General features: G+C 43.2%; 1 protein-coding gene and 1 long non-coding RNA gene across 6 annotated transcripts in view; one reads left to right on the top strand and one right to left on the bottom strand.

Moving 5' to 3' along the window:
• casz1 (castor zinc finger 1) overlaps window positions 1-25,251 on the bottom strand; it is a 185,011-nt gene that overhangs the window by 111,780 nt on the left and 47,980 nt on the right. Inside the window, exon 1 of one of the 4 annotated variants that reach the window (XM_042097011.1) lies at window positions 13,394-13,623. The exons of the other annotated variants lie outside the window; for them this stretch is intronic. The gene's annotated coding sequence lies outside the window, so the exon portion shown is untranslated. Of the gene's footprint in view, window positions 1-13,393; window positions 13,624-25,251 lie in introns of those variants that run through there. 4 annotated transcript variants of the gene reach the window in all.
• Window positions 9,833-12,116, top strand: LOC121712942. 2 transcript variants are annotated; one of them, XR_006032701.1, is made up of 5 exons: window positions 9,833-9,918; window positions 10,382-10,537; window positions 10,806-10,903; window positions 11,021-11,117; window positions 11,612-12,116. It is a non-coding gene; the product is annotated as an uncharacterized LOC121712942 (long non-coding RNA). The 2 variants fall into 2 exon arrangements; XR_006032700.1 differs by having other exon boundaries at window positions 11,021-11,081; window positions 11,176-12,116.

Here is a 25,251-nt window from a genome sequence, read left to right on the forward strand (position 1 = left end):
TAAGGAGTATCGCTGAAGATCTCAGAACACAGTCCTCTTATGGCATTACTCAGTAACTGTGTTCAAACTTAATTGATCGTTATCTTCCATTTAGGAAATAAAAATCTCCCCTCTGTGTAAGTAAAGTCAACTGACACAAGATAGCAAGACAGCCAGGAATCTCCTGAAGATATCTGATCGAATGAAAATAAAAAATATGACACAGACTTGTAATTACTCTCTGGATAATAGGCCAGATTGGCATTTTCAAAATCATTTTCATGTGGATGGAAATGACATTGCACTGACTATTCTGTATTCACTGGTGCAGATAAATAAACAAGGCATGGAGAAAGAGAGGGGGAGAGAGGGAGGGAGGGAGGGAGAGGGAGAGCGAGAGACAGACTGGAGGAGGGGGAAAAAAACATGAAAAACGCACAGTACAATGGCAAGCAGGTCAGTAATTAGAAACTCTGTTTGCACAGTAATAATTTTAATATATTCATCAGGAAACCGGGCATGACTAGCATGATAAAACACCATCAAGGAAGATATCCCAGCTCTCCCCCTAACCTTTTGCAACCGAATGACAGCCGATTGTGGAGGATCTCAAAGACAAACCGCTGCTCACATTACAGACATATGCAGCTGGGCTCCAATATGCTGAAGGGGAACTGGACAACGGACAGCTGACTAGGGAAATATGGCATTTAGATTCCACCTATGGCTCCATATCATTAAGTTCAGTCCAGTCAGCGTATTAGACAGGTGAATTAATCAGATGTATACTAGCACTGTCTCTTTAAATGTAGCTAGACATTAAATTATCACAAGGTGTATGCATCCTTTACAGAAAAAAAGGATGTTAGCATAGCACGTCTCTCGTCACTGAAAATACAATAATCGCCACTTCCATCGCACTGAGTGACGAAAGCTCGCTGTAACCTTGTTTGTTATTGTGGGTGGTGTTGATGCTATGGAAATGATTGCAAATTGTTTAAAGGAGTCTTGACATGCGAGCACCTTGACCTTATTAAGCCATTTCCTCACAGAGAAAGAGGAATACATAATTGTGAAAAGGATTCAAGGAGTGGAAAAATGGTAGTCACTGCCACCCGCATTCTTGTTACAGGATTGCTCCATACCAAAATAGTTCAGCCCAGTGCTTGCATAAAATCCACCCAGTTTCCTGCAGACCAGGAGTACATGGTATGTTAATGTGGTGATCACACCCAAAAGCAAACCAAAACCAAAAGCTCCATTAGAGTTAAGGGATAAAACAAAATATTAACTCTTTCTGTGCTGGCTGTGCTGTGCTACATAGCACGGACATGGCTTCTGCACCCTGAATATGTTAAGTGCTCTTTGACAAGCTTAATAATTAAAAACAAAAACACACTACATTCACCTCACCAAGCACAAAGACTCGGGGACAACAATCCCCTCTCCTTCTCATGCAACTTATGGCCATTCCATTGTGCTTGTTTCCTGCCTCTGAGCGAACTACTCCAAAAACACAAACCATGAAAGCCCTGTTTATTTTATGTGACCTCCGTCCAAAACTACTTTACGTGACCTTGGGGCTGAGCCGTAAACGCTAATTATGTGATTGAGAAAGAAGAGCGCCACCATTTAATCTCAACCGCCTTCCCCTCTCTCTCTCTCTCTCTCTCTCTCTCTCTCTCTCTCTCTCTCTCTCTCTCTCTCTCTCTCTCTCTCTCTCTCTCTCCTCTCCACTCTCTTTCTAAGACGATGCGGGCTCCCCCTCTGTGGCCCCTTTCAGTGGGCATGGCACAATGAAAAATAGAACATTTACTTAATAACGCTGCACATGCATAAGTGACAGAAGCTAGTAGGCCTCCTTTTTTGCTGTCAATTGCCCCGTCCCATTCTCTGGGCCCTGTTGGAGAGGACAGCGCAGGGGCTGAAGGGCAGCTACCTCTGTGGCCCAACTGCTCCCCTCCTGCCCCGTGTTTTGTTGTCCGTTCCTTTGAAACGGCGGGGCTCACGCCGGAGGGGGAAGAATAGAAGCGGCGCAACGTGCAACAAGTGCCCCGACGCCATGGAAACGGCAATTTCCCCCCCCCCCGAAATATTCCTTTTTTTACCCCCCTTTTGAGGAGCTGTCAGTATGCAAAACGAGCATCACACGACCCGGGGCCCAGGGCCGTGACAAAGCCTATTTTCTGCCTCATACTTGATTGATTAAAAAACTTTTTAGCGAAACCATGTTAAAGGACAAAAAAAGTGACACTTGGAAGAAAGGGTGGAGGGTAAGGCTGTTTCCCTGGCGATACAGCACAGAGAAAGAGAGACAGAGGGAGGTCAATACAATAATCAGCACAAAGCCAGGGTCAGGTAGAGCATGAAAACGGATAACAATGGTGATTACGATGATTATAGAAAGGCTAGTGGTTTAGGGAAATACACCACAACACCTCATCTGAAAAGACTATTCCCTTCTATATTGTAGCACTGTACCTTGAATTTGTAAATGTAAATGAACTGAACCTACAGCTTTATGTAGCTTCATCTTTACAAAGACAGGGAGGAACAGAAGAGATGGCACTATATATCGTCTGTTTCTAATAGTGAACCTCTCAGCAAGCCTGTTACTATATGAACCTTGTTCAGTGTGTCTGATCAGTTGTGTGATGGTAACTAGACAGACCTCTCCTGATTTATGGCCTTCCTGTAGACAGGCTGTTACAAACCCTGATGTGCAATCTCCACTCATTAACACTTGGGCAGCCCCTCAACATTTTCCTAATGCTCCCTCCGCGCATGATCGTTTCCTAAACAGCCCGACGCGCCAAACACAGGCCGTGTTCTGCTGTGACTCACACTCATACTGAAAAGGATCAATACGCCACCGAGTCAAGGTTTCACACGTCTCGTTGACCTAAATGACAGGGCCATCTGCAGAGGAAACAGACGAGGCTCAGCTGGTGTGATCGGCTACAGAGCCAGGCCTCGCCTCATTATTCAGTCACCTCTGAAAAATAAAGAATCATTATAGACACACGGGCCCGACAAACCCATGGCTCGTGCCTCTGGCAGTTTCATAGCAGTTTTCCCTGCCCAGGATGGATTTTTATGTGCGTTCCGTTTATAATCAAGAGGAGGGAAATCTGAGAGAAAACAGAGGATAAAGCCATCACATAAATCAGCGCTTGGGATCGTTTCTTATACAGTATATATATATAATGTTAATTAAACACAACCATTGAATTCCCTCCTTACCGTGGCAGGAGGAATGGAGTTACATCAAGGAAAGTTCAACCCCCCAACCACTCCACCCCACGTCCACCCCTCGTCCACCCCCATCCTCCCTCAACCCCCCATCCCGTCATCTGTTTGAAAAGAAAAAGAGCATATTTACTGAGAGTATATGAGGGGGCGTGCAGCATGCGGAGCCGTCCGAAGGAAAAATTAGTATTCCAGATCTGCCGGTTCTCAACACAAAATCAGCTTGGCCAAATCCCCACGGCGGAGGTGTCAGACAGAAAATGACGAAAATCTGCTCCTTGACAGGGAGTCATTTATATTTTAGCTTCGTTCCATTATCTTAACGAATCCATCATCAGCCAATGCAATATTAACAGCAGAAAATCAACTCATTAGATCCAGGGGGATTTAATCAAGATTGCAATCATGTATGCGGTTCCTGGAGAGTTTGATTTTTTTTTTTCTTTTTGGTCCTTTCCACATAATTGGCGCATCTCAGATCTTAATAAATTATTCTCTGTCTCAGATTGATGCCCTTTTTTCCCTCCCTCTCTCTTTCTCTCTCACTCTCTCTCTCCCTCTCTTTCTCTCACGCCAAGCACTCAGCCACTCTGACTACAATATTTACCATAAACATTATTATGTCATGGGCACACAGTTTAAAATGGCCTTTAGCTAACTCCGAAAGGTAATTGGCTTCTCCATTTCTCTCTTGTTTTCCCATTTAAAGGCCCAACGATATTGCAGATCATTTTTTCCCAGAGAAAGAGACAAAACCACTCCTTGCCCTCGCTGACTTGTCAAGCCTTTTCATCCCTTATTGTTAGTAGAGCCCAGGCAGCCTTTGAAGAGTCCATGCCACTAAATAAGAGGGATACAGAGAGCAGTTGGGTTTGATCCTCTCATTAACGGATAGCAAACTAACATTCTGTTTGGAGGACGAGGACTTCACAAGCTTCACAGGACACGGGTATCATAGGAGAAAAGGGCTTCTTTGATTAGATGTCGCATTGCTTTGTGCTTTAAAAGCACAATGAAAAGTCTATATTGTCTCTCCTACAGAGGATGGTGTTCTTAGGTGTAGTAGTTCAGTGTTCTTTTTTTCCTGTGCAATGCATTTTCAGGGGTTTATACTTACTTAGCAAACCACAAAACATGTATTTAAGATGTTGACTTTTTCCATCACCCTCTGTCCCTGTGGTACGAAGGATATCGGAATACTGATTGCCCTTTTCCCAGTACGCTGCTTTGTGCAAGTGTTTTTGGCATATTTTGATTTTTGATGGAGGCTATTATTATGCATAGTTGATGCACTCAGTGCACCTCAGGACCAGGTTAAAAAGAGGCCTCTGGCATGCCTGGGCTTGGTCTGTTGCCTCGACGACACAAAGCCAACAGACAAAAATATGGTAGTATTAACATAAATTTTCTCCTAACATGACATACACAAAGGACTTCATGCCAAGCTCTCTTAAATAACTCATAAATCCCTGTCAAGTTATTTGTTAGTCTTCACCAAGGAAACAACATGCGGGAAAAAAGGGCAACCTATGGCTAGAAATTACATATAATAATGTGCCAGTGTTTTTTTTTTTCAGCTCCATACGCATACGCAACATGTACTTCTATTCGACGAGTGGGCTCAATTTCCCCTCCTTTTTTCCTACTTTTATCCCTTTCAAAGCACCTCTTCCTGAATCCTCTCTGTTGCCAACTGTGCTTCCTCCACAGACAGGATTATCTCGCAACATGTTCGACAAGATCCAAAAGTGTAAAAACTGTGCGAGAGTCCTTTAATCTGTGTGTGGAACAAAGCCTTTTTGTGCAGGGCCGACCCTGACCTTGTCACTCAGAGTTAAACTTGCTGTCGGTTTTGGCGATATAAAGCCACTGCTGCCCCCACCACCCCCCACCCCCAAATACCTCAGCAGCACCACCACGTTCTCTACGTCCTCACCACCCTCTCTGCCCAGCCCATGCCTTGCGTCTGGCACACTGAAAGCCCGGCTAATCCCCCGTCTCTCAGAGATGGCCACCGGTAAATCCCGGGTCCTGAGTAAACCAATCTCGGGAATTTTTTATCTTGATTTATTAGATTATCAGACCTTTGCCTGGCTCTTTCCTGAGTCCCTGTAACACATTCTAATCCTAATCAGAGCAGACAAGCATTAGCCCATAGTTCAAGGGGAGCTAAACTGTGGCTGCTTTCCACCCACCTCTCGCAGCAAGGGCAGCAAACAGCTTACTGACTTGATGCACAAGCTGTTGGATTCTGTTGTTTTCGAACACCATGTGTCTTTTTTTTTGTTTACTTGTTGCTGATTAGGGAAAAAGTTGATAAATTAGCATTTTACAGGACTTTAAACTTTGATTCAGACACAGGAGCCACTAATCATTAATGTGTTTATTTATCATTAATATCAGTCAGTTAATATCTCACAAACTTTTGCCTAATCCTAAACTGCTATGGTGAAGACCAGAGCTTGTTACCTAGTTATTCAATCAAGTCAGTTATTTGGCTAGTTTGGCGATTTGATTCAATTGATACATTAATCAATTAACGGAAAGGGAATTGCCAGTCATTTGGAAGGCCGCACACATTTAAACGAATCTCCCCATTTGGAGAAGCATGTCAAAGCTGAAATCCTCCTCTCTATCGGCTTGTGTTAAAAATACTTCCTAAATCTAAACCACTTCTGGCTGTTGATCTTCTAAGACCTATAAATAGTGACACAGCCAAGAAAAAGACGAGAAGAGGCCACTTCTATATTTGCTCTCCAATCACACGAATCCAGCCTCAATACTCAATTAGCCTGCTTTCACTGAATCTCACAAAGAATATCTACTGACAAGACAGATGAACGAAATCTGCATCCATACATTCTTGCAGCATGGGCATTAGTATCATTTACCCAAATGCTAAGCTAAATTCTACATGGTGAATACCAAGTGCTCAAGGGTATAAGGATTCCTTCCTGTCTATATATACCGTTTTCCACCAGTGAACTGGCAGAGGAAGACCGGAGTGGCTTCTTCTGACACATGAGGATGAGGGAGTATTTGCAAGCGACTGTCTCTCCACTAATGCTGGGGACAGCTGTTATTGTGCCAGAAAATCTGCAGCAGCAGCAACAGCAGTGGCAGCAAGGATATCCTGAAATACTATTGAAATCCACTAAAACCTCCTTGGCGATGTAAAGTTATATGGCTGTTTGGCGCCATCTTAGTCAATCTGAGATCAATCTTGCAGGGGCCAAAATGGGGGTGAAGGCGAGAAAAGTAGACGACCGACTCAATGACGAGTCTGGCCAAGAGGAGGTTTCACACACAGGGCAGGGCTACCCTTCAAAGTTGCGAAGGGATTGGCGTTCACTCTGTCTCCGACTGTGTGTGTGTGTGTGTGTGTGTCTGATTGCACAAATAGCAGTAAATGTACATAAATAGAGGATGTACTTTCTTCTACATTATACAAGAAAAGTGCATATCATCATTATGTTTGTATGTTGTGAAGGCCTACTTTGCCTGTCTGAAAGGGTATGTGTGTTTGTCAGCGTGTTTACAAGTGAGTGTGTACTATAGCAAGTGTGTACATGTGCATACATGTTTGTATGAGAGTGTATTTGTGTGGTGTGTGTTCATGTGTGTGTGTGTTTGTCCCTGCTTGTTTGCGTGCATGTCTAGTCGTATGTGGCTGGCCTGTCTAAAGGCTGGCATCAGACGCCCCCACAGCTGCCGTCGCCGCCACTGCTGCCGCATCTCCTGACCACAGCCTGGGGCCACAGGGCCGAGCTAAGGGAGATGTGACAGTAATGTCTGCTCCCTGTACGCACTCGCCAGCCCCCCTGAAAGAGAGCCGCTGCCGCTCGCAGACCAGGCCCCGTAGGCAGGGAGACGCGTGTTTATATATCAGCTTGCACTCCGACACAAGCAGCCGTTTAAGCCTTAGAAGCAATCTGACAGCGGGCTCCTTTTTTTTCTTTTTCCTTTTTTTTTTTACAACAAAGGGCTGAGAAAAACTGGGTCTTCACAAGGCAACAAGGCAGGGTGCAGTGGGGGAGAGTGAACCTTTTGAACGGGTGAGAAGTCACACACACACACACACACACACAGACACACACACACACAGACACACACACACACACACACACACACACTCACTCACTCACACACACACACACTCACACACACACACACACACACACACACACACACACACACACACACACACACACACACAGACACACACACACACACACACACACACACACACACTCACTCACTCACACACACACACACACACTCACAGGGGCTGGCTGTAGTGAAGTATACACTCTCATCAGCTTGCAAACCTCCGATCTGCTTGGCAAAGAGTACTTACTGTATTTCCTAAGCCAGACCTTGTCAGCTTTGCGAGCCAATCCATATCCGCCTTGCCTGCTCTCCTCAAGCTGCTTGCTCCTTTCTGCGAGCAGGGAGATATTTCACCAGCTCTGGTTTACCTTACGTGCGCTGGTACTCGAGGGAAAGGTGCCCATGTAGGGACAAGGCCCTCTCCTCCGTACAGCCTTCCATGAATCAGAGTCCAAATGTGTATGACCATATCTCTCTTTTCTCTCTTTCTCTGTCTTTCTGTCTGTCATCACACATTTAAACAAAAAGAAAAGTTGTTTGTATGTATGGAAAATGTATCAAAATGTATGAAAGAGCCATACAGTTTTCTTAGAGGTCCTCTCACAAATATAACGTTTACCATCCACTATGCCAAAAGGCCTTTTTTTTCAGTATGCCACAGACATTGAAGTACAACATCCACTGAACAATCTAATCCTGAACCAGAAGCAACACGCCGCACATCAAAAAGTCGGTTTCATACAAAGGCTTAAAACACTTTTTCCCCTCATGTCCCTGCTTTCTGATGTCTCTTTCAAAAGAAAAAAAAAAACCCTGAAAACCTCACTGATCCTCTGACAGCCAACATGCCACAGTGGAGAACTACATCACCTCCCTGCCTGTGGGGTCTAAACACCAGTGGAGCCACATGGGTTTAGAAAGGCAGGATTGGGGTGGAAGAGAGGGTAGGTAGGTAGGTAAAGCAGCTGTTTACTGTAAATGGGAAGGCTGAGGGAAGGTTAGAAGGAGTCAATGGAGGCTAAAAAGACAGCAGGTCCACCGATGACAGAAAGAGTGGCCAGGGACTACAGTTCAGGACTTCTGGAAACCACATCAAACAGGCCATGGAGCGCAGCCAAGATGAACACACCAACTGTTGCAGCGAGAGAGGAGAGAGAGGAGGAGGAGGGGGAGGAGGAGGAGGAGGAGGAGGGGGAGGAGAGGAAAGGAAAGAGAGAGAGAGAAAGAGGAAAAGAGAGAGATGGTGGGAGGGGAGGAGGAAAGGATAGGGAACAGAGACAGAAAAGGAGTAGGAGAGAGACAGCTAGAGTTTGAGAAAGAGAGACAGAGGAGGGGGGGGTTAAAGTGTGTGTGTGTGTGTGTGTGTGTGTGTGTGTGTGTGTGTGTGTGTGTGTGTGTGTGTGTGTGTGTGTGTGTAAGGGGGGGTTGTAGTTATGGGAAACACAAACTGCCCATGCCTCACTGCTCCAATCAATCTAGGACCGCAATCAATCCGGCAGTGGGGACACAGCCACACTCAGGGCTATCAGAAATGAGGCACTTGTTCAGAGGAGCACCTGACTAATACCCGCCACAATGTCACTGCTATATTTGTATCCTGCTAATCTGCTCGCCGGGCTCCAGTCTTTTTCCACTTTCCTGCAAATTTATCACTAGACTGAAAAGGCCGGAGCCAGATCCTAAGTGCCTCACCCCTTTAAATTAAACAGTGGCATTTCTGATAAAGCCACTAAATTCCTTATCTGACTGCTCAAGGGAAGTCTTTAAAGGCAAAGTGTCCCTTTTCCTAAACCAGAGGCTCATGGCGCTGTACGTCCCCAATGCCCCCCCCCCCTCCCTCTTTTCCCCTCCACACTCTCCTTCACTCTCTGCCCCTCTTTCCTCCAATTGAAGGAGAAAAATCGAGCACCAAAAATAGCACGAAAACGCGAGTGAGGGTGCATTAGGAAAACGGACAGCCAGGGCTATCTTTCCAGAGGTGCGAGTGCGATAGCGCTCTATTTCCGGAGCGCTCCTGTGCCAGCAGAGACAGTGACATGAGTGCGTGAACCGCTGAACAAAAACCGCTTGGTTACAGACCACTCGGGCAAACCAAACAAGGCCTGGTCCCACTGACACCAAAGTGATTCCTCTCTCTCTCTCTTTCTCTCTCTCTCTCTCTCTCTCTCTCTCTCTCTCTCTCTCACTCCACATTCACACTTGATAAAAATGACTCCTCAGCGTTCACACTTTTATAAAGTGGCAGCTCACTGCAAATCACAAAGTTATTTGATAGGCTTGAGAAGTGATCCCCTGCCCAGTGATTATTGCTGCTGGGCTCCTTTCACAGCAGTCCCTTATGTCGGGCCTTCGTCCAGATTAAAAGTGACCTCAACTGGCAGATAGAGGTGGAAGGCGAAGAGAAGAGGGTGCAACATGTCGTACGCGTTCACTCGTGGTGTGCATCTGCTACTATCACAGAGATGAACGCAGTAACGGAGTTTTCACTTCAAATATTTGCAACACACGAAGATTATTGTCATTCAAGATAGTCTGTACTTCAGTCATTCTCCGTGTCACCCGAAGTGCAATTATTTAAAGGTGAGGGGAATTTTTAACATTATAGACACAAAAGGTGAGGAGAATTTTTTACATTGTAGACACAAAAAGGTGGATCTGTTTTTTATTGCTTATGGGGGGACAATGATGAAGCATAGAAACAAACCTAAAACAAACCAAAGTCATGTTTATGGTTGTCAAGAAAGTTTGTGTGAGGCTAAGGAAAGTTTGGTCAGAGTCCTGTTCATGCTCATAGTACTGTAGCTTTACATTGTTCTCTGGGAGTCACACGAGCGTCAGCCCAGTTTGCTCTGCACGCCTTCACCATCACAGGCTTGTCAATAAATGTCTTGTTCACTTGCTTTCCGTTAAGAGATTCATTACCTAATATGGGACAGTCACATTCTAGGTTATTTTGAGTATGTGTGATAATACCCCTTCTCTCTCCCTCTCCCTCCTTCTCTCTGGACACACACACACACACACATGCATATATACACACCAGCACTCTTTGTAGATTCCAGGACAAGCCAGCACAGAGGGGTGGAATATTTGTCAACAACAGCACAGTAGTGTTAGGGCCACAAAAAGGGGTGTTATTGAACACAGCGCTGGCTCACTGATGCCACAAAAACATACTTGAAAATACCTAAACCACACAGTAAGTGTTTTTTATACATGTCATCATGAATTTATGTGATGCAAAAGATTCCATGATCCATGATTAGATGGCAAGGTATTTTGATATACTACCCTAACCCTCCCTTTCACATTTTCATAAACTGTTTGAATGTCAGGAGTCTTAATTTAGCCGTATTTATTCAAAACTGTTTTTCATCCTCTTTTTATAGTTCCTAATCTCTTTTTGATATGGAGTGATGTGACTTCCTCTGGCCTTCCCTTCCATTGTTTTTGCCTCCTTTCTTCAGGAATGGGCCTGAAACGCAGTTTTCCTTTGTGGAAGGTCATGTCACATTCTACTGGAAAATAACAGCCCTGTTTAAAGGTGACACAATCACGTTACAGAGTAAGTTCAAAAGATAGAGTAATCCTTCTGCATTTTGTCTGTGACAGAGCGCACAGAATAACACTATGTGTGTGTGTGTGTGTGTGTGTGTGTGTGTGTGTGTGGTACGTTATCTAGCTGGGTATCTATGGTCGGATTACCTCAACAGGAAGATGGTGTATGTCCAAGACCACAGGAGGTAGAGCTCTGGCACACACTCTCCACTGGCAGCTTTGTAAGTGCTTGACCTTTGACCTCACATAATGTGTCTGCATTTTCCCTCCCATCCACAGCACATCAACCTTTTTCAGCCCAATCAGACACAGTGGGGATGATTCACATACAGTATTCTTAGTAGTATGGCAAAGTTGGAGTAAAATTGTTAAAAACTCCTATATGTTTAGTCTATAGTCTTTGTTTAGTTAATCTGTATACATCAGGTGTTTCTGAAAGGAGTCATAAATGGGCACAAAAAATGTTCAGTAGCTATTCTGAAACTGTCATTTATCTTCATCTATTTCTTTGGCTATTTTGACTTTTCCCTTATCTGACGAAAATGCAGTGGGTCAAGTCCCTGAACTCACATGAAATATTTTGTTTTCCTTCTTCTTTCCTCCTTGAGATTATGAAAAGGAAGCACATTTACACACAAAAAAAACATGTTGCCTTTGGGTAGAGATATCCACCATTTGACTGTCATTTTGTTCTCTTTCCCCTCCTCCATTTTAGCCATTCATACACAACACCTCCTCTCAGCTGTCCCCGACTTAATCTCACAAGGTTTCACACACTTCAGAAAATATGCAAGATACTGAAGCAAAGAGCAACTGCAAAATGAGACAGGCCTGGCACAAAGACAGGGCTCAAAATAGACAAATACAGTCTCTGTTATCCAGCTGCCCTCTTTAAATCACTTGTGGCCCCCTACAACAAGTGGTCACAAGCCGGAGCAAACAGGACTGTTTCATCAAAAAAAAAAAAAAAAAGACCATGAACAACGTCCTCCTTACTCCGTATCAAATCCAAGAACCAAAAAGAAGTTCCAAAATGAATTTTTTCCCCTCTCCATGTGCATGTTCAAGGCTCTTGTGTGTGTTTTCCTTCCTGTCAAAGAAATGTGTTCTTTGCCGTGCATTCCAGAGCATCGGCAAGGACACTAGCAGGAGAGACGAATGGAAAAGTTGTGTTACAGGAGGAGAACGTTCAGAGAGGGAGTGAGAGAGCAGGAGAGAGATAGAGGGAGGGAGAGAGAGAGAGACAGAGAGAGAGAGAGGGAGGGAGGGGAGGGAGCAGGACAGCCGCTCTGATGTTTGATGTAACGCTCGATCGAGACCGAGAATGTTTGTCACTTGACAACCTCTCATACAGTAGCTCCTCTGCACAACTCTGTACAGACATGGATGGACACACAGGAGGGGTGACGTTTACTTCCGAGAAGGGAGTCCAGAGTGGATCTTTAACACTTCTGGTTTTTCTGTTTCAAGCTCTGTGGCTCCACATGATCGAGGCCCTCCGCTGAACTGCGGGGCCTGCCAAAGCGATTATTTTTATGGTGCTGGCAGGCCTACTACCGTCTCACCGAGGCGTTCCTCGCTTTGTTCCCCTCTCAGAGAAGGCAACAGGTTCTGAACACTCCACGCCGTGGCAGCCCGCTAGGCTCAGAGGGGAGTATAAATTATCACCGTTATTTAACATGTGCTGCGAAGGGAGTAGCCAGATTTGAGACCAGCTGCTAAAATTAGTGGCATTTAGCTCTTTTGGAGATCGATCGAGCGGAGCCTTGAGTGAGTGAGTGTGATGCGAGTTGTTTTTGAAAATTACAACGACGGCAAAATCCCCGGCAGGGCACCTCCGCTGAGGTTTCGGTAGTTTTTTTACTGGTGGGACAAATCCAGACCTGACTTACAGTCGCAGTTACATTACAGAGCAAACATTACAGCCACAGTAAAGGTGGAGGAGGGAGAAAAAGATTGGAAATATTTTTCCTTCAAGTCATAATGGCAAAAAACAGGGTTTTAATGTCGAAGATTTTGTAAAGTGCTCCAGAGATTATCATGTGTGCTACATCTCAAAGAGAATGAGTCCACTGAGAAAGTGATATTGCAGATCCCATAGTGATTCATAGTAGGACTACAAGAACTGGCAAAACACTGTTCCTCCCAAAACAAGCCTCTCAAAGATCTCTAACAGCTGACTATTAAGCATAATCACAACCAAAGGCTGACTGCCAGGACTGAACCAAACCCTGCAGCCTTCAGGCATCTTTTTTTTCTTTCTCCTAAAATGACCCACCCGGAGAAAATGCACAAAACATGACATGACACCTCTGTGCTACAACGCAGAAGCCAACTAAGCCAACTGTCCAGCCCCATTGGCTACTCTAGCAGGCCTCAGCCTTGGAAGCCTTGACCATACATTCACAAACCCATTCAGGCATCTAGCCAGCTAGCCTTCACAGCATACAGCAGCCACAGAGAAGCTTGGAGCACAGAGAGCAGTGGTCAGACTCACCAAACCCATAAATCCAGACGGTCAGTGGATGGTCTGCGCGAGTCACCCAGGCCAGAGGGCCGATAAATTGTGTTGTGAGCCGGCTGCATTGTCTCTGTCTGTGTCTCTGCTCTGGTAATCTAATGTGCTCAGCATGGTCTTGGTCACCTTGACTTTGGTTGCCATAGTGCTGAATACAAACATATCCCCACCCAGAAATACACCAAATAAGGCAAGTGGAGGGAAAATATCATAATCTAGTTGAGTTGAAGAATATACAATATAGAACATAATGGAGTGGAAAGGGAGAATAAAGTACACTGTAAAAAGTATGATGTATAAATCACTCTCAGAGAGGCACACTTCTATGAGATGGTGCAGCCTAGGTACACAACAAATCCATACTAACAAATTAACAATAAATGCTAAATATTATTAAGATGATATTCTTATTATACTGCAGTCACCTACTGTTTTCTGTGATCATGATTTCAGCCACAGGTAAATTTAGGACACTTAGAGAGAAGGACCCTTAAGCCTTTATCAGGGCAACTGTGTTTGTTCTTAATGTGACCTTTAAACACTTTCCTCAAACACAGAGGAATCGCGCTACAAGGAGGGAGCCGTCCTGTCTAGCTGCCGACCCCAGCAGATGTGCGTTCGGAGGAGTTCAAAAGAATTCTGCACGGGGGCAACGCTATTTACATAATCCTTCAGATATATTCCCCTGCAACCTAATCAAATTATTCACAAGTCTAGCCCCTAACCATCCAGACCCCAGTAATACACAGCCTCCCCACTACCCACACTTGTGTGCCTTAATCATATTGAACCAAACCAATGTCAAATTTCCCTTCAGAGTGGAAAACAGTGACAGCAAAACAAAACAAAAAAAAACAAAACACCCTGCATGCTTGTGTCAGACACACAAAGATGTCCGCTACAGAACACGTCCCCGCCTGAAGGTCTGGCTCAGTTGCCATCTCACATTAGTGCCACATTACGTTTCTTCTCATGTTATGGTCGTATATGCCACAAGCATGTTTAGCCTGTGTGTTCTTTAAAAATAGAAAGTATGATCCATCAATGAGCAGTTAAAAAAAAACGAGGTCAAAGACAACGATAAAGCCCAAGTTTTAATCATGTACATGTAGGGAGTGAGACATTGGTGGTTAAATGTAATTGATGCTTTTAAAACATGTATTCCGTGGCTGATGTGTAAAATCTTAACCTTCCATTACAGAATTTACTGTCCCACATAAAGGACTACACTACTTAATATATATTAGAGTGAGTACTATTCACTTAAATAAAACAAATCACTCTCCTGGTGGGCTACTAAGTCATATAATTTATTAAGGACTAGTGTGCATGTTTAACTGGGGTCTTTAATCAGCATGATCATACATATCATACATGTACATGCACATGCCCCGTATGTATGTACAGACTATGCATTCTATACACATTACTCTGCCATCACCCCTTTTTACGCACACATGCAATCACTGTTGACACAAAGTTAACAAAAAAATCCATACTTCACTTTGTAACACCCTGTTTAAAGTAGTCAACCACTGAGCATGGCCAGAAAGACTGTGGTTAGTCCTTATGCAAACAGTCAGATTATAAATCATATTTAAACACCAGTTAACGATTTCTCAGCTTGCCAATCCAGCTCCTGTGAGAGGCATGTTGTTTTGCCTTTGCCATACTTTAACAAGTAGCACCTTTCATGGCCAACCTGCTGCTGATTGTTCACCGCAGCGCAGGACCCGAAGGGTTAACGCGTCTGTCAACAGCAGCACAAAGTTTATACCCTATGCGCGGTCAATTTCCAATGACTTCTTTTCCCACATCGAAATAAACTATTTTATGTCTCCAAATATGCAGATCATTTTGCTTAATGAAAGATGCTTGACGTCTCAGATCCAATTAATATGCAAATGCGAGTGAGGATTTATTTGTGACATTCTGTATGGGTGAGAGAAAACAAAAAGGCCTCTTAACAGTTACACTAATTGCTGTGACTGATTGTCACATATCATCATTCACTCCGAATCTCCTAAATACCAAATTTCAGATAAAATTCTCCCTTGCACTTTGTGTGGATTTATTTACAAAGCGCTGGTATATATCAAAGTGCTTTGGCACACTGTGCAGACTTCACTTTGCATGACAAGAGCACTGGCATAAACAATCCTCTAAGTTTCCTTTTTTGAAAAAAAATATACCTTATGCCCAGAGCACAGAGAGTGTTTAGCCTGTTTTTCCCTCTTAAGGAGCGATTACAGTGTTTTTTCACAACTAAATTAGTATATTTGTTCTCATATTATATCCCACTGAATGCTTTTATTAAAACAAAATAGATTTATTTCTGTCTATACTTTTCCTGGGGAATATTTACATTTTCTGTAAGCCCTTACTTTCTGTGACCTCAAGATGTGCTTATTATGGCAACCATACTAATGCGATCCCAGTCTACTGGTACAATCAATGATGCATTTATGACGTTAAAACTTAAAAAGACTAATGTAACTTCACTATTAAAAATCTTTAATGGACAGAGCAAGACTCAGTACCTTGCCATTTGCAACATCCTAGAGCTTTAATGCTTGAGGCATTATACAGAATATAGCTGGCATCTCAAACAGTGTAATCGACTGGGGATTTGAGACGTGGCTTCCTTGCAAAACAACTTGAATAAAACAGTGGGTTGGCTGTTTAAAGCAACAGACCACTCTATGCTACATTAATTGGTTCTAAGTAGACTGAGGACTATACGTATAATTTTAGGGTCTAGTAAATGTTGCAGAGATGAGGTGTATGTTTCTAAACCTAGCCTAATGGAAGGAAATGGTCAAGTGGTGAGCCACTAATGTTTTTCTGAGTTTTCATTTCTTTTTACAACACATAACCAAACTATTTGGAACACATAAACAAACTATTCTGCATTACATTGTTGTTTCTTTTGTTGATCAGCACAACAGCGCAAAAGCGCAACAAAGGTGCTTTTAGTCTGCTCATTAGCACAAAACCTCAGGTTTTATTGTATTTGTTTACTCCTTACCAATGGGATTGTAATAAATTATTTTATCAATAGCACTTTCATTGTTGTGGGCTGTGATCGCACTTTTGAGGGATCTTTTCCCAACATAATCACTGCAGAAATCTATATTTTTCTCCCCCTTTAGCAGGATACCTGCAGATAGAGTGATGCAGAAATGTGAAGAAATATCATCTAAACCAACAACATCCTTAGTTGGGTTGTTGGGAGAAATAAACTGTGAACACTGATTCATTTGACCATTCCATGAATGTGAGCATTTAAATGAGAGATGAACATTCTCTGTGGCAATTAAGTTTACAGTAGTGTCAGAAATGTGTATGGTTTTGTGAAGAAAATAAGTTGCCAGTAAATGTGTGGTTTAGTAGCCTACTATGTCCTCTCAGCCCACTAGGCCCTGTAAAATCATGCAATCAGCCTTACAAGTTTTAGAGTACAAGCTTTTTAACAGCAACCTAACTATTCTGACAAACCTTTGTGTATAGACAGCGTTAAAGAGCTCTCTGATGCCTCCAATAAGCCTTTTATTCCAACTGCAATGTCTTTATGACTGTGGGCCTGGCGCATTTAAACAGCTTCCATGTGCACATGTTTTAAAAGGCTGGATCCTACAGTCAGAGATGAGATCTTCACTGGTGTTTTGTGGGCCAAATATAAAGTGCAAAGTTACATCGGGATCATGGTTTGCTGTACACACTTTTATTGTTTTTACCCATATACTGATGTCTTTTCCAGCAGATTTTTACAGCTTATAATTACAAGTTGAACTATTTCAGTGTCATTACAGTATGACTTACTATCAATATCTACTATCTTTGTGGTCTGGAATGAAAATTAAAAAAAAAAAACTATATGCAAAATTGTGTGCTTAGATGCATGTGAAAGCCCCTCATAACCCACAAACATGCAATAACAGTCACAATGTCTCGATGAGGTTTGTGTGCACAATAGGTATTTTTCGCTTTCTCAAAGTCCCTGTGTGTACAATGGTTCTGTCCAGTGCCAAAACTATCTTTACGTACAGTGTATAGCCTTTGGCTGTCTATGCATGAGTATTGTGTGGAGTCAAATGATGAGAAAGCTTAAGCTGCTGGAAAGATATGTTTGTCTAGCCACAAGGAGCTTTGGGCTGCCGGAGTGTGAATATACTGTGTGTTGTCTAGACTCAGAAGCTGTGCAGTTTTTCACTGTCTCTGTGTCTGAGTGCTCTGAGTTAGTCTAGTGGTGGGGACGCTTCGGAATATATGTGTGTGTGTGTGTGTGTGTGTGTGTGTGTGTGTGTGTGTGTGTGGTGTTTGTGTGTGTGTGTGTGTGTGTGTGTGTGTGTGTGTGTGTGTGGTGTGGTGTTTGTGTGTGTGTGTGTGTGTGTGTGTGTGTGTGTGTGTGTGTGTGTGTGTGTGTGTGTGTGTGTGTGTGTGTGCAAAGCATGTGTTGTTGCTGTGTGGCAAACAGCAGCTCTTTGTGGACTCGACTGCAGTTTGCGAGCGTAATCGCTCTGTTCCTCTCCTCCTCCTCCGAGCGGCCCAGGGTGCATCTGTGCAGACTGTTTAGCAGTCAATGGCCGGCGCGAGATTGTAAACAGATCTCCCATGAATTGCGGGTTTAGCGGTTTCGAGCGCCTCCAAACAAGGTGCTCCTGATAACGCCATTCTTCCTTTCTGATGGGGGTGGGTCTGACAAAAATCAGCCACTTTGCTGCAAAGATGTGATTTGAGAGCTGTCAATCAAAATGACAGACAGCCCTAATCCCCCTCAGGAGCAAATAGGATGAGAAGACAAACCATGCCCTGATATAAATGTTGTTTGTAAATCCTATTTAAGGATGATATTTTGCCTCCTTCATTTAGAGTGTGGGTGATGTTTGTGTAGTCTGGGTACACATGACCACTGTTACTTTAAGAAGAGTGCTTTATTTCAAGTCCAGAATGTACTTAATTTGACTTAAATTGAATTCCTATGTGTTGTGTTTATTTGAGACATAATTTCACAATGCTGTCCCTAATGTGTTAATATGTCTTGTTGTCAGATGAATGATGAGAAACCAAATGTGTGTCCTGTTTTTAAGTTCAATATGTTTTGCTGGTGTCATAACTGCCTTCCACAATGGCCAACAAGTCGTATTTGCAAAAACAGGCATGCTCATTTCAGATTTCACGTCTCATAAACGATGCTCATTTCAAACCAACTTGACTCAAATTCTAAAAATCCTCTAATTAAATATTTGCTTTGGTTACGGCTTTGTGGTCATTTTTGCATCGAAAACTTTTATTTTTGCTTTGAGTTCATATCACTGTGATGTGATGATGACTGTAGCCACACTGTCCAACAGCCTTGACAAGAAAAACCAAAAGTATTCTGAAATTATAAGCAGACAACAATAATATTGGACTCCTTTCTGTACCCTGTGGGACACCATACTGTTCATCATCTATTCAAGAACATTCCAGAGCTTTCTGTTGCCTTGCAATCATTTCACCCCCCACATCACCCTCCCCCTTTTGTGGATAGACAGTCCGATAGAAGACTCATGTAATTTCGCAGCTGTGTCAGACACATATAAATTAAATATTGAGCTAAAAGCTTTGTTGTCCTGTAGGAAAACGCATGTCATCAAGCATTAAGCAGATATTAATTTTCAATGGACCACAGGTAATGTTAATGTTCAAGGAAGAGGAAAGTACTGATGCTACCGTTGACAACCATTTCGCATGAAATACTGTGCAATTCATGGCATGCCACTCACTGAAATATCCTTGATTGTTAAGTGCCCCCACTGTTCATATAGTCATACAAATGAAACAGAACAATGGGCAGTACACAGACACTATGCATTACCTCCACCATATTGAACCATCATATTAGCACCAGTCGGGTACGTGCCATTACTGGCAGGCACTTGGCCTTTGTCTGCTGTAACATGCTTCGACCCACTATGCTACATCTGTCTCTCAGCGGTGGGGGGAGACCAGGAAATGACATCGCCACCGACAGTGGCATGGCTGAGTAGGAGTTTAGTGGGGGTGAGTGGGAAGGAGCACAGTAAGATGCTTTGCGGTTCAGAGCAGCATGCTGGCACCAGATGCTGGACTCTCCATAATGTGAGCCCATGGATGAAAGAAATAATAATACTCTACCGTTCGCAGTTGGATATGACCAGGGCACACTAAATGGGCCCTGCATATCTGCAGCATACGGTCATTGTGGAAAATGGGAACTTTTCAGATGATCAATAATAACATCATTACTTCCTCTTCCTATCTCATCATCTTGTGCTTGGGAGCGGTCAAAACTCCCATATTAAATATGATGCACAATACCTCAAACCATTTGAACAGGTTATGCTCCTGCACTCAGCCAGTTGGTTTGGGCCACAGGTTCTTGTCTCCAGAGGAACAAACGCAAATGGAGTTGGGTTTTGTGAAATGTGTGCACAGGGGGTGGAGGGGAGATACGGCACTACAGGGGGGCCTTTGCCGATGCCCTGGTGACTCGGGCAGCCACTTTCCCAAGGCCTGCCTCTTGATTAAATGCATAATCCAGTACTCCCCATCCCCAATGATTTAGTGTGCCTTTAAATCAGCTTGCGCACACATAAAAACCTCAAATAAAAATCACCAAGAAAAACCATTGCACTCTAACTGTTCTATTAAAATGATACCCAGCCCAGCCTTTCTTCCCTCCAATACCGTTTATTCCACATGAATGCATATCTTCGATTTTTTTTTTCTGGGTATGCATATAAAATATTTAAAGTTTAAAATGTCACCGTTGAAACATCAAATGCAGGAGTCTCATTAATCAGTGTGGATGGAGGCTCCCCTTTTAAGGTTATAACCCTTTGAAAGAGCAAAAATTACATTTTTGACCTTGAAGATGAGACAAACTCATAAAGGTAAAATAATTCGCAGTTTAAAGGGAAAGGAGTTATCGGCAGCTTCAAATTGCACGGCAGCAAGTTGCAAAGAGACACCAAACAACTTTCATTTTCGTATTTACATCCGGCCTGTTCAGATTAATTTGAATCCACATCAAGAAAGAAAAAAGAAACAAAACTGCGTGAAAACATCAAAAGGGGCGACTGTATAACTTTCAAATCCACAGGGCCCAGCTATCTGCGATATGCGAGGAGGCGCTGACTTTTTTCATGCAGTTTTATTAAATGGTGCATGACATTTTCATTACTCAAGGAAATTAAATTCACTAATTTTCTTACAAGCCTGGTACGTCTGCTATTTTGGGGAGGTGCAGAGAACAGAACAATTGTTTCAACACCTACACAAAGAAAAAGCGCTCCCTATGAATGCACCTTTTTGAAAAGGAGGGGAAAAAGGATTTAAAAGCACAAAAAGCAATTTGCTCTATAATAACCAAAGGCCTGGTTTTGATCTTTGCTAAAGCGGCATTTGAATGCACATTAGGCGGTGCGGAGCTCTCAGAATTCATTTTCTAATAAATATTAATAAATATTTGCAAACATTATGAGGAACTTTGATGCCCAAAATACTCACCATTTGATGAATATCCCAAGTATAAACTGAGTGAAAGCTACACGTTTTTTTAACAATATGAAATATGGTAGAGGTTATCATTTCTATAAACCTAGTGAAATATGTAAACATAAATGTTCCAAAGGCATCATATTTTTACCACAAATGTGAATAACAATACAAATGTTGATGTTGATGATGTCAAGCAATATATTCACTGTAAGACTAATCTCTCATCAACACCCTACAAATTAGCTCATAATGTACACCAAAAACCTCCCTCTAATATGTTCCATGTGGCAACAAAGGACTCACAGAAAACAAACAAATCAGACAACACAAACGACGCTTATTTGTGAATGGCAGAGTTTCAACTCTCTGAAAATATACAAACAAGGATCTTGGCTCAGGACCCAGGGCTTTTGGTTGGGTGCGGTGGGGTGGGGGATAGGGGGTTGAGGTGGGGGCAGGAGGAGGCAAGAGGGCGAGCCCAGCTGAGTGTGGCTCTTCCAGGGGCCGTGAAAATGCTGGAGTCAGGCGGAACCTGGTCCTCCTCCTCTGGAGATGAGAGGGCTGATTACCCTCCCCCTCTCTGGGGTGCCAGCCACATGTCTGACAACATCATTGGAAAATAGACTGCAGGGGCCCTTTGGGTCCTATAACAGCTTACGTTTAATACAGAGAGAATTCTCCCTTGAAAAAAGTGGGAGGTGACACCACAGCTTCCATCATGGTTGGGCTGAAAGCATTAAAGAAACAAGGAGGAAAAAAGAAAAAGAGCAAAAAGAAAAACATCTGTGCTGCACCGTCTAATACTGACATGAATGATATTGGAGGGGGGGCTATAAAGGACTACCAGGAACTACCTGCTCAAACAGCGCAGTAGTTGAATTATTTCATTAGTAACCATTAACTGCTCTGTTTACAGTTGTTCACACATCCACTTCTGCTACAAAATTTGCACCACAGACAAGCCATGGGGTCTTTAAATCACTGTGATTAACTATAATTTCATGAAAATGATGACCTTTCTTCTGCAAATAGTGTATATCTCCTTTTACCCATCAACATTATTAGCATCCCCCCTTTTGAATGAACCCTTGCTGAGGTGTCTGCTGGGCTGAGGCTAATGCAGAAACAGACACGGTTACTTAAGCAGCAGATACCGGCGAGGTGGGGCTAATTACTACCTAACCTGCTAGCAATTTAACTAGGGCATCAGCCAACCACCACTGCAGCAGGAGGGGGCCAGCACAGTGCATTTAAGCATGGCTTCAGTCCATTACACCTGCTGTATGGGCCGTGTTCAAAAAGGATCAGGAATGGATCTACAACTAGGTTCAAGTGTGGCAGTAACAATAAGGGAGTTGATATGAGGACTTAGTTTTGATTATTTGGGTTCCATATCAGAAACTAATGTGTAACATTTGGAGATGGAACCAGTCTCAAAACTAGTCTTCTGAAAACACACCTGGTTTACATTGCCATTATATTATTACTATAGCCATTATAACATGTCACCAGTATATGGAAATCCTCATGTTCCTGGGTCAATAAATCTGGATCACAGGGTTGGCAAGCCATTAGTAGTACTTTCTCTACAACAGAACATCCAGTTTAACAGGATATCCACTGCACCGCTATATGAGCCTATCTGTCCTACCTGGTAAAGACCCAACTAATCAGATAGAACGTATGACTCATAATCTTCCTTTCTGATCAATTCTGTCCCCTGCTGTGGATCTTTTGTTTACTTCTGGGAAGATTAAAACTGGGCATGACCAGCAGAATCTGTCCCAGTCAGATATGCAAAAACAACTACGATTCATTTAAATTAGTCTGAAACTCGAACAGAGGAAGGAATTTATGTATCGTTGAAAGGCAGACAATGCAGGAAAGAAGTTAACAGTGACAAGGCGCCACATCATGCAGCCTGTATTCTCTTGTTGAACAAACTCAGAGTAATTGGTACAGTATGTATCCCTATCCAGAGGGGTGTTATGATGGCACTTATGCACACATTTCAATTCAGCCGTCATATCGAGTCAAACAAGGGACGAGACAAGATCAAGAAATCCTAATTATAATTACAAAATTACATAGGGTACAACAAGGGGCGCCTAGTTTAATGGTAATAATTACAGACATAGAGCAGCTAATAGGAAATATGGCATAGTGAGTGCAGCAGAAGATCTCATGGCTGACTTTGAGGTGGCATTCCGGAGGAAAAGGGTGGTGGTGGTGGTGTGTGGGGGGGGGTTTGGGGGTGAAGTTAAGGGTGTGCTGATGCCACTTAAGCTCCAAGAGCTCTGATTAAGACAGTTCACTCATCCGCCACTGCCCCTTACCGAGACACGGGGCCCTATCACTCCTACTGTATGGAAGGCCGAGGGAGAGAAGGGGGAGGAGGAGGACAGAGAGAAAAAAGAGAAAGAAAAATCCCCAGTCCTGCACCCAAACCGCTGCACGTGCCCTGTTCCTGTCTCCTATTATTACTCGACCATGATCCTCTTAAGCAGGCTTCTTCCCTAGCGCACTGCCATATGTTTTCAGTTAAGCCTTGTCTCTTTTTCTCTTCATTTAAAGACATCGCGATTGCCTGGCCAGGAGCACTACACAGCCCTTCTCTTCTCACTGGCTCTCGTTAAGCCTCCTCTTCCCCCCACTCCACCCCGTTCAACGGTGTCTTTTTGGAACCCTAAAAATGCTGCCTTTTTCAAAATTAATTTACAGCTGCAACAGAGGGGGAAAAAAGCCCTTCAGAATTTTAATGCTGTTGTAAGTAATTTTAAGGTAATTCGCTCCAGATTTCGACATTAACCTTTGAAACAGAGTTCACAAAGCGACTAAATTGTGCCTGGTGTTGACATACAGAAAGGTCATTCAAGGAAGAGTTTCCTCTTTACTCAATTTAGCATTGGACACACAGGTCACCTTTTCTCCTGAACAGGCCGTTTTCCTGCCCACTCTACAAGTTTATACCTTTGACCCGAACGGCTGAACAGCAAAACCGATATCCCTCACATTTAGAGCTGCACATTTTAAGTTAATTTTTCCATCATTTTAAACCGCCGAAAACCTTCTGCGACAAAAATAGGTGTCTGTTTTCCATTTGGATCCTGTCGAAGCAAGTAAAGGCTTGAAGTTTCCCGGAAACAAAGATGTTCACCCTGATCAAAACAGCTCTTGCCTGCAATTAGCCGGGGCCCCAGCGCTTGGTGTTAAAGTCATGATTGCAGCAGTAATTTGAACCATTTAGAGCTTGTTTAAAAAGGCAAGGAGACGCAGCTCCTGCACGGTCACAGCTGAACAGCGTTCCTGTCGGTCTCAGGATCACCTGAACCTCAGCCAGCACTGCTCCCGAGAGAGAAAGGGACAGAGAGGGACGGAGAAAGAAGGCTGGGACTGTGACCTCTTGCCCATTTCTTTCCCTACATTTGTACTACAGTGATTCTTTCAAGCAACCCCACTGTGTTAATTATGGCTGTGATTCTATTGTTTTTTTTTGGTTTGTTTGTTTGTTTCTTTCTCTTTTTTTCTTTTCCTTTCCCTTCACTCGCAGTCCTCGAGTCCTCCAGTATGTTGCCACCAAAAAAAAACAAACCTTGAAGTGTCTATTTATGTATCCCAAAGTTCAAGGCACTGTTTCTTTTTCATGGGAAACAATAACTAGAGCCAGATAATTAGTAGTCAATGACAATTTGAAATATGACAAAGTAAATGCTCAAGTGAAAGTTTCCCATCCGGACTACTTATGGAAACTGTAAAATTGGGTGTACAGCAGGGGAAATTGAGCCTGTAATCTTGAGTCTAAATTAAAACTTCTTCAGGGACTTTTCAGCATCTTTTTATGAGGTTGCAACACAATTAATGATGCATGCTTTGAAGAATGTGATTTAACATGGTCTTTCTATCAAGGATTCATGGACAGGGCTGATCCACCTCAATGACTCTCTCGTACTTTGCTGACTCTTTGGTACTTAACATTAGAGTTTAGTGCATTGCTGGGCAAAAAAGGCATTACAGTTCGGTATAAGCCATAATTTGTATTTCCTCAAAAAGAAGTCCTGTCATTAAATCCACACAGAATATGAACAATACTTAAAACAACAGGAAAATAGGCATGTGCAGCATCAGCTGAAATTACTTTTGGAGGGGCCATAGGACTTCCAAGGCCTCGGAATACATAACAATTGTTGTACCCAGCAAGCTTTACTAAACCAGGATAGGACATTAACTATAGTCCTCAACTCCTTCCCTTTGGTGGTAATCCATGAAAACATCCATTTAAGCCACGGCAGTAGCCTTTTGTGAGGCTAGGCCTG

This window comes from Alosa sapidissima, chromosome 7 (genome assembly GCF_018492685.1).
Source record: "Alosa sapidissima isolate fAloSap1 chromosome 7, fAloSap1.pri, whole genome shotgun sequence".
Lineage (NCBI taxonomy): Eukaryota > Metazoa > Chordata > Actinopteri > Clupeiformes > Clupeidae > Alosa > Alosa sapidissima.